General features: G+C 48.3%; 1 long non-coding RNA gene across 5 annotated transcripts; it reads left to right on the top strand.

Annotated features, from left to right (window-relative positions):
• The first annotated feature begins 4,644 nt into the window (after positions 1-4,644).
• Positions 4,645-9,077, top strand: LOC136530715 (uncharacterized). Of its 5 annotated transcripts, none has more exons than XR_010777850.1 (4): positions 4,645-4,726; positions 4,995-7,332; positions 7,407-7,487; positions 8,768-9,077. It is a non-coding gene; the product is annotated as an uncharacterized lncRNA (long non-coding RNA). The 5 variants fall into 5 exon arrangements; XR_010777849.1 differs by having other exon boundaries at positions 4,941-7,332; XR_010777848.1 differs by adding an exon at positions 8,119-8,233 and having other exon boundaries at positions 4,651-7,332.

Raw genomic sequence — 9,077 nt, 5'->3', positions numbered from 1 at the left:
CAGAAGATGGTGCAGTTCGGCGACGACCTACGGCGAGGAGAGAGCTGTCGAAAAGCTCTTCCGCTGCGTCCCCGAGAAGTACAAGCAGATGGCTCGCTCGATCGAGTCTGCTGGATCTCTCCACGATGTCGATCGAGGAGGCGATAGGTCGCCTCAAGGTCGTCGACAGCGATGAGCCACAGTCCCTCTCGGGGCCCATCACCACTGGCGGGAAGCTCCTTCTCACTCGGGAGCAGTGGCTTGCCAGCCAAGGTGACCGGAGGAAGGGGGAGCCTTCTTCCGCGACAGGCGGCCGCAAGCGTGGCAAGCCACGCAAGGCGCGCAGAGACGCCCAGGCCGGGGCGCGAGGACGTGCCGAGGGTGATGCCCGCGGAGGCGCCCAGGGCGGCGCCGCCGGCAGGCACAAGCCGGCACGAGACGACGCCTGCCGCAACTGCGGCCAGCTTGGCCATTGGGCCAAGGACTGTCGACAGCCACGACGCGGCCAGGCCCACGTCGCACAGGCGGAGGAGGAGCCGGCTCTGTTCATGGCACATGCCAGCATCGAGCTACCTCCAGCGGCACCGGCCGCAGCGGCTCTCCTCCACCTTGACGAGCCAAAAGCACACGCCCTCCTCGGCGACAGCTCCGGCAACGACAAGACTGACGGGTGGTGCCTCGACACCGGCGCCACCCATCACATGACCGGTCGACGGGAGTTCTTCACCGAGCTTGACTCTAGCGTCCGAGGCTCCGTCAAGTTTGGGGATGCCTCCGGCGTGGAGATCAAGGGCGTCGGCTCCATCATCTTCACCGCCGTGTCTGGTGAGCACAGGCTGCTCACCGGAGTCTACTACATCCCCGCGTTGAGGAACTCCATCATCAGCTTGGGACAGCTGGATGAGAACGGTTCGCGCGTGGTGGTTGAGGACGGAGTCATGAGGATTTGGGATCGTCGTCGTCGCCTTCTTGCCAAGGTATCCAGAAGCGCAAATCGACTCTACGTCCTTAACGTGCAGGTGGCACAACCCCTCTGTCTCGCTGCTCGTGGACGACGAGGCGTGGCAGTGGCACGAGCGTTTCGGGCACCTTCACTTTGAGGCCCTGAAGCGGCTCAGTGCCACGGAGATGGTGCGAGGCCTGCCGTGCCTCGACCATGTGGAGCAGCTCTGCGACGTCTGCGTGTTGACGAAGCAGAGGCGACTCCCCTTTCCCCAGCGGGCGAGCTTTCGAGCCAAGGAGAGGCTCGAGCTCGTGCACGGGGACTTGTGTGGCCCGGTGACACCGGCCACACCGGGAGGACGACGCTACTTCCTGCTGCTCGTCGACGACCTCTCCCGCTACATGTGGGTGATGGTCCTCGGCAGCAAGGGAGAGGCTGCGGACGCCATCAGACAGGCTGCGGAGGCGGAGTGCGGCCGCAAGCTGTGCGTGCTGCGCACCGACAACGGCGGCGAATTCACGGCGGCTGAATTCGCGTCGTACTGCGCTGACGAGGGCATTCAGCGCCACTACTCCGCGCCGTACAGCCCGCAGCAGAACGGCGTCGTCGAGCGGCGCAACCAGACGGTTGTGGGGATGGCTCGGGCCCTCCTCAAGCAGAGGGGGATGCCGGCTGTCTTCTGGGGAGAGGCGGTGGTGACGGCCGTCTACATCCTCAACCGCTCGCCTACCAAGGCGCTCGACGGCAGGACGCCGTACGAGGCTTGGCATGGGCGCAAGCCGGCGGTCTCCCACTTGCGGGTCTTCGGCTGCCTCGCGTTCGCCAAGGAGCTTGGCCACATCAGCAAGCTCGACGACAGGAGCACTCCGGGAGTGTTCATCGGCTACGCGGAGGGCTCGAAGGCCTACCGCATCCTCGACCCGAAGACACAGCGTGTGCGCACGGCGCGCGACGTTGTGTTCGACGAAGGGCGAGGATGGGCGTGGGACAAGGCGGTGGACGATGGCTCGGCTCCGACGTACGACGACTTCACTGTCGAGTACGTCCACTTCGAGGGAGCTGGGGGAGTAGGCAGCTCTTCTTCGGCGAGCGCGTCTACCCCAGTCCCGAGCCTCCACCGACCCCGGCGCCTGCTACTCCGACAGCTCCACGCTCTCCAGCCAGGACCTCGGCTGCGATGAGTTCTTCGCCGGCTCACCACAGCCGGCAACGCCACGCACTCCAGCACCGACAGGCACCTCCGGGCACGTCTACTCCAACACCAGCTCGTGTCGAGCACAGCCCGGTTGAGCTCGCTACTCCGCTCTCTCACGACGAGGAGCGCATCGACGCGTACCACGACGGCGAGCCGTTGCGGTACCGTACGATGGAGAACCTTCTCGGCGACCAGTTGGTGCCGGGACTGGTGCCTCGACCTGGAGGACCTGGAGGCGCAGTTGCACCTTGCGTGTGACGACGGCGAGCCTCGGTCGTTCGCAGAGGCCGAGAGACACGCGGCATGGCGCGCCGCGATGCAGTTGGAGATGGATGCGGTTGAGAAGAACCGCACCTGGGAGCTTGCTGACCTTCCTCGTGGTCATCGCGCGATCACCCTTAAGTGGGTGTACAAGCTGAAGAGGGATGAAGCCGGCCATCGTCAAGCACAAGGCTCGCTTGGTGGCACGAGGTTTCGTGCAGCAGGAGGGGGTCGACTTCGACGACGCCTTTGCTCCCGTGGCACGGATGGAGTCCGTGCGACTCCTCCTTGCGCTAGCTGCCCAGGAGGGCTGGCGTGTTCATCACATGGACGTCAAGTCGGCGTTCCTTAACGGCGACTTGAAGGAGGAGGTCTACGTGCACCAGCCGCCGGGATTTGCGATCCCCGGCAAGGAGGGCAAGGTGCTCCGCCTGCGCAAGGCCCTCTATGGCTTGCGGCAGGCACCGAGGGCGTGGAATGCCAAGCTGGATTCCACGCTAAAGGGGATGGGCTTCGAGCAAAGCCCGCACGAGGCGGCCATCTACCGACGGGGCAATGGAGGTAATGCCCTGCTGGTGGGTGTCTACGTCGACGACTTGGTGATCACCGGCACCAAGGATGCGGAGGTGGCGGCATTCAAGGAAGAGATGAAGGCCACCTTCCAGATGAGTGACCTGGGGCCTCTCTCCTTCTACCTGGGAATCGAGGTACACCAGGATGACTCTGGGATCACGCTTCGACAGACCGCCTACGCCAAGCGCGTCGTTGAGCTAGCTGGGCTCACCGACTGCAACCCAGCTCTCACTCCGATGGAGGAGAGGCTGAAGCTGAGCCGCGACAGCACGACGGAGGAGGTGGACGCTACGCAGTACCGGCGTCTTGTGGGGAGCCTTCGCTACCTCGCCCACACACGGCCGGACTTGGCATTCTCCGTCGGCTACGTTAGTCGGTTCATGCAGCGACCGACGACGGAGCACCAGCAGGCTGTGAAGAGGATCATCCGCTACGTTGCGGGGACTCTCGACCACGGCCTCTACTACCCGAGGTGCCCTGGGGCGGCACACTTCGTCGGGTACAGCGACAGCGACCACGCCGGCGACATCGACACCAGCAAGAGCACGAGCGGGATCCTCTTCTTCCTCGGCAAGTGCCTCGTTAGCTGGCAGTCGGTCAAGCAGCAGGTGGTGGCCCTGTCCAGCTGCGAGGCCGAGTACATAGCGGCCTCCACCGCTTCGACTCAGGCGCTCTGGCTCGCTCGACTGCTTGGTGATCTCCTCGGCAGAGACACTAGAGCGGTGGAGCTCAGGGTGGACAGCAAGTCCGCTCTGGCCCTGGCAAAGAACCCCGTGTTCCACGAACGCAGCAAGCACATCCGGGTGAGGTACCACTTCATCCGAGGCTGTTTGGAGGAAGGGAGCATCAAGGCGAGCTACATCAACACCAAGGACCAGCTTGCGGACCTGCTCACCAAGCCCCTTGGGAGGATCAAGTTCCTTGAGCTCTGCTCCAGGACCGGGATGGTTCAACTCTCCCACAAGACGACGCACAAGACTTAGGGGGAGAATGATGGATAAGTCTCATGTGTGGCTGGTCTTTGTGGGGCTATGATGCTCACATGGTCTTGTGGCTGTTTTTCTGTTTTTAGGACAGCATCTTAGACTAGAGGACAGCATCTTAGAGGACAGCATCTTAGACTAGAGGACAGCATCTTTAGCATCTTAGACTAGCATCTTGGCATATGCTTGGCTGGCTAGCAGCCTATAAATATGTAACCCCAACCCCTCAGGTTGGTATGGCATTTGTGTGAGCTTGTGTGAGAAATAGACAAGAAAATTGCCCCAACTCCTAGTGTCATCCTCTCTCGATGAGAGTAAGAATTCTCCTACTACCAAGAGTGAGAATTCAGCGACTAACACTTGATACACAGATATTGCACATATGTTTTTTTTAACTTATTACTTGTTCGTTACAGGTAGTTGTACAATTTATTTTTTGCATTAGATTTTTCGATTATCAAAAACAGATGCAATTCTTGGTTACCTCGATTTCCCCCCACCAGATATGAAGTCGCATTAGCATTATACTACCACTGCCCGTGAAATCTATATATTTTATCAGGATCCCATTTTTGTATCTGCCACAAAAACTAAAAAAACTGAACTCTCAACTTCTGTCAAATAATACTGAACTTGTTAATCACTAAATTTTTATAGGTGTAAGATTATTATTTTATAGGTGACTTTCTGAATGTCCGCTTGTCTGTTTGTTTAGGAGGACCTTAACCATCTCACCAAGATCTATATGGACTGGCTTCTTTGAATTTTATCACTTGAGCTCACCATCAAAAGGTACTCCAGATTTTTAAAATTCTATTTACTGTCCATCTTTCTGATTTCCAGTTTAGCGAAGTAGCATATTTATCATATTGTCATAAATTAAGAGCTTCAATCATGTGTGATGTGTGTTCAACTGTTGATGTTTGGTCATCCTCATCCATTGGGGGGGGGGGGGACTATTAGACTTAGTTAAGCAACATGTCACATAATTTCTGTTTCTTATCAGAAGGGACTATGCTAAACATGCATGGATACTACCATAACACAATATATTCACCAGGTACTTTCTAGATGAGGTTGCCCGTATGTACTCGTGTAAGTAATCAAGCGGCCATCCCTCAATTCTTGTTTATTTGCCACTAGCCTGTACTGGAATTGTCTGTTAATTAAGATATGGCTAGCTGGATGTGCTATGCGCCGGTCTCTGGATTAGGTTTGCTTATCTTGATGATTCATTGTCTGTGATTGTTCCCTTGAAAGCATGCAACTATGCTACTAGTTGATTATAATTTATATGCAATATATTCTTGGTTGGTTGAAATGTAGTCAAATGTATGCATTTTACCTGCGTGTGATTTCTGATTAGTTTATGGCCAAGGAGTTCTGGGTCTTCTTTAGTCTCCAGCAGTTGTCTTTTGCTTTTGTTTGTGTGGACTATTCTAGATGCATCTATGTGTTCCTCCATCTATGTTCTAAATGCCTGTACTGCTATTATGGATTCAACTATGTGTTTCGAGCACAATTTGTAAAATAAAAAAGTTCTAAATTGTGTACTGTCATAAATCATTAATCAAATGGCAGAAAACCGTCAAACTATTCCTGATTCCACTTTCATACTATCTTAAATTGGAATTATGATGATTTGTAGGAAAAATACATGGTTTTCAAGATTATAGAAAGAATTTTGAAGATATCTTGATCAATAGGTCAAAATATCCTTTAGAATCTAGATCAAAGATAGGTGTGTACCTGAAGAAAACAGGATAAACTAATTTAAATATGATGACAAAATTACAGATATTGTTGGAGATGGGCTTGTATTTATGCTTCTTTCTTATTTGTGCTAATGCTTTTTACAAAAAAGAACAATTCAAGTTCCAAGAGGGTGTTCAGGTAGATGGCACTTAAGCCCTGATTATATACAAATTTAGTGCATAGTTAAAATAAATAACCTGTTCAGGTCATGCACACATTCAGTGATTTTCAGTATGCATCCTGTATGGTTCATTTCAGCATTTTCACATGAGTTGTGTGGCTTCATCTAGTGCTACAACTAAATATGCTTGAACTACTAGTAGTAGGTATGGAGTCTGTAGCAGTAGGAATACTAGTGGTAATAGTGGTAATCTAATTTCTCTTCTAGCACCTAAGGTTCCCTCTCCACTCTCTCTTTTGATTTCTCATGCTTTTACTCCATTAATAGTGTAGATGGAGGTTGAGTTGTATGTGGTTTATATTTCCCCTTCGGATGGGATTTAGGTTCTGTTTGTCACATCTTTTCACACTGACATATTCAGTTAGCTGTGCTACATACTTTCTTAATCCATCACGTGTGCTGTATGATTTATGTGGTCCATTGAAATGCTCTTGACTATCATTGCCTGATTGATTTCTATCAATTGGATACAGGACTTGGGATGGCATGTTGAGTCTAGGTCTAAGTATCATTTCAGTTAAAGACAAAATCATAAATTCTTATTGATAGAACCTTGTGTGAACATTATGCATTAGTAATTAGTTCTATAGTGATAATGATTGTATATCTAGGATTAGCCAACAGAAGAATGAGGATAATAAGGAAGCCTTAATTATAAATCGTAGCTTGTAAGCTAGAAGAGGATGGTACAGCCCCGTTGGGGAGAAACACATCATACCATTTAACTGTTAGTTCAACTTCTCATAAAACTAACAATAAGATATGAATATGTGAGACATAATTTCTCTTTTTTTTCTTGTGAGGATCCTTATAGTAGGTAATAAAAAGGGTAACATTACAGCCTTTCCTTTCTCTAAAATATTGGTCTGATGCAAGAGAAGATGCTTCCATGTGATTGTTTTAAAGGGCTCATGGCATTTCTAGTGTCATAAGTGTTCATATAAAGACTCGATTTCTGATCATATTGAAATTCACACTGTATGTCCAGAACGATATTGTTATTCGTATTATCAAATTCATGGGTTCAGTCTGACATATGCTCCTCATCCTTAAAATTTATAGACTGGGGGAGATGGTTGCATTTGCTTTTTTCAAGTATGGAAGAAATTGCAAAATATTGATTTTTTTTTTGGAATGAGGCAAGTAAAAGAAATGGCACCATTCAATCCATCTACACTAATCCTGCATCTGAGAGCCAATTGAGTAGTACCTAACTACCTATGCAATAGGTTTCACTTCCGCAGATTTATCATTTGGGACCTTGAGAATGAAAACAAAGGTAACAGAACACATGTACCATATGAATTGGCCTTTCAGAATCAACGGTCCAGCTAATCAGTAGTTTCAAACTTTTATATCTTCTATATAGATGGCTCAAGTGTCCTGTGGAGGCTGGCGGAGCCCTTATTCTTATTATCTTGGGACAATCCCCGAGTATCAGAACTATTTTGCATTTCTAAAGGTTTGTGTTCTAAATTTCTTTACTTATGTTTTGTGGATTTGTTTTCTCATCTGATGTTCTACTGAAAATCGCAGCTGCCCTCCGCTGCTCGATGCCGGACGAGTGGCCAGTCAACTCTGATCCCTCCTGCTCCCATGGTGCCAACCTAGCACCAGGTAAATTCAATCCCCTCAAAATTGCTGGATTTGTTTAAGAAAAAAATCTGTGAATTAAGATAATTTTTGTCATTCAATTGAATTAGGTAGGCTAAACTTGATTACCATTGGATTATATATTATCCCTCCATATAGTTGAATGACATGATATTGCATCTCTGCAGAAAATCGAGAATCCATTTATTGAAGTTTAGTCTTAGAATATCCTGAACATGCAGCTTGAATTGTTGAGGAAAAATCCTGAACATGCAGCTTGAAATTTAGTCTTAGAATATCCTGAACATGCAGCTTGAAGTGTAGTATTAGTATTGTTTCCCTGTTTTAGATAGATATTTAGTGCATAGTTATTATAATATATCAATTAAACATGGGCGTTTAATGCATTGGCTACTAAGATACCTGGATATACTCCAGCTTTTTGTCAGTTCCTAAACATGGCTAATTTAGAACTGAATTTATATGTGCTCCCATATATACAATAGATGTATACACTATACAATCTGATCAAATTATTTGGTTTTCTAACTGATAATATCTCTACACCTGTCTCAAATAACCATGTTGTGTATAGGAACAACTAAGAACTAATTATTCTTCAATACAGCTTAGCTAAAACATTGTTGATGTATAGTTGTTCAAAAGATGAAGTTAGCAGCCACCGCACAGGTTCTGAGCTAGAGAACCGTCATCTGCGCCCAAGTGTTTTAGGAGTTCTGACAATAACCTCACGTGGCCTTTGAGATAAGGTACTATTGATGTATATATCCAGGTCCATTTGCAGTCACAATCATCATTTTTTGTGCATAAGAAACAACTTGACACTGGACCCTTACCGAATTCTACTCTGTGTCTGTGTTCATGCATGCTTTGTTTGATCTTAGCTTTCTTTTCTCACAAATTTAGTTGACAACCAAATTAGTCCTTCAACAAAACATTACTTCAAATACCATTTTTCCAACAATAATTGTCCCCAGTTGTTCGTCTGTTAGAGGACTCTGAAAACTAATAGGAGCAAATGTATTTTTGGTGTCCGGTGTATGTAGTCGCTGGCCTGATATGTCATTGTTTTTTAGTGCAGTGACATTCCAACCTTAATTATCTCTCCTCTAGTTTCTGTTAATACTGAATTTTTTGGGGCTTGCACTGTTGAGCAGTTTGCCTTTGATGTTCTATTTTACAAGTCTACTATTAATTCGATGTGCAAGTGTATGCTACTATCAATTCATTATGGAAGATTCACGATTTATATCAGTAATATTTGTTGCAATATCTCTTAATAGATATGAAGGCTGAGCTGCTGCATTACCCACTCTTCCATCAAGAGAATCAGGCGCACAAGTTACCGACAAATTTCTTTAATTCTGCCTTAAAGGAGTCTCATTTTAAAAAGTTGTGATCAGCGAAGTCACTTTAGAAGGTTGTGATCAGCATCTTACGATGGTGCTACTCATGACCAACACCGTCGTCATGTTGTGGTTTGGATAATGAATTTTTATAGTTGACAGTAATTTGTTGAGTACTTGATCTGCTGAAAATTTGTCCTAATTATAAGTTTCACTGATTCAAATAGCAGATTTGTGTCGATCAAAA

Source organism: Miscanthus floridulus, unplaced genomic scaffold, assembly GCF_019320115.1.
Source record: "Miscanthus floridulus cultivar M001 unplaced genomic scaffold, ASM1932011v1 fs_183, whole genome shotgun sequence".
Classification (NCBI taxonomy): domain Eukaryota; kingdom Viridiplantae; phylum Streptophyta; class Magnoliopsida; order Poales; family Poaceae; genus Miscanthus; species Miscanthus floridulus.
The sequence above is the reverse complement of the archived record's forward strand: the minus strand, read 5'-3'. Positions and strand labels throughout refer to the sequence as shown.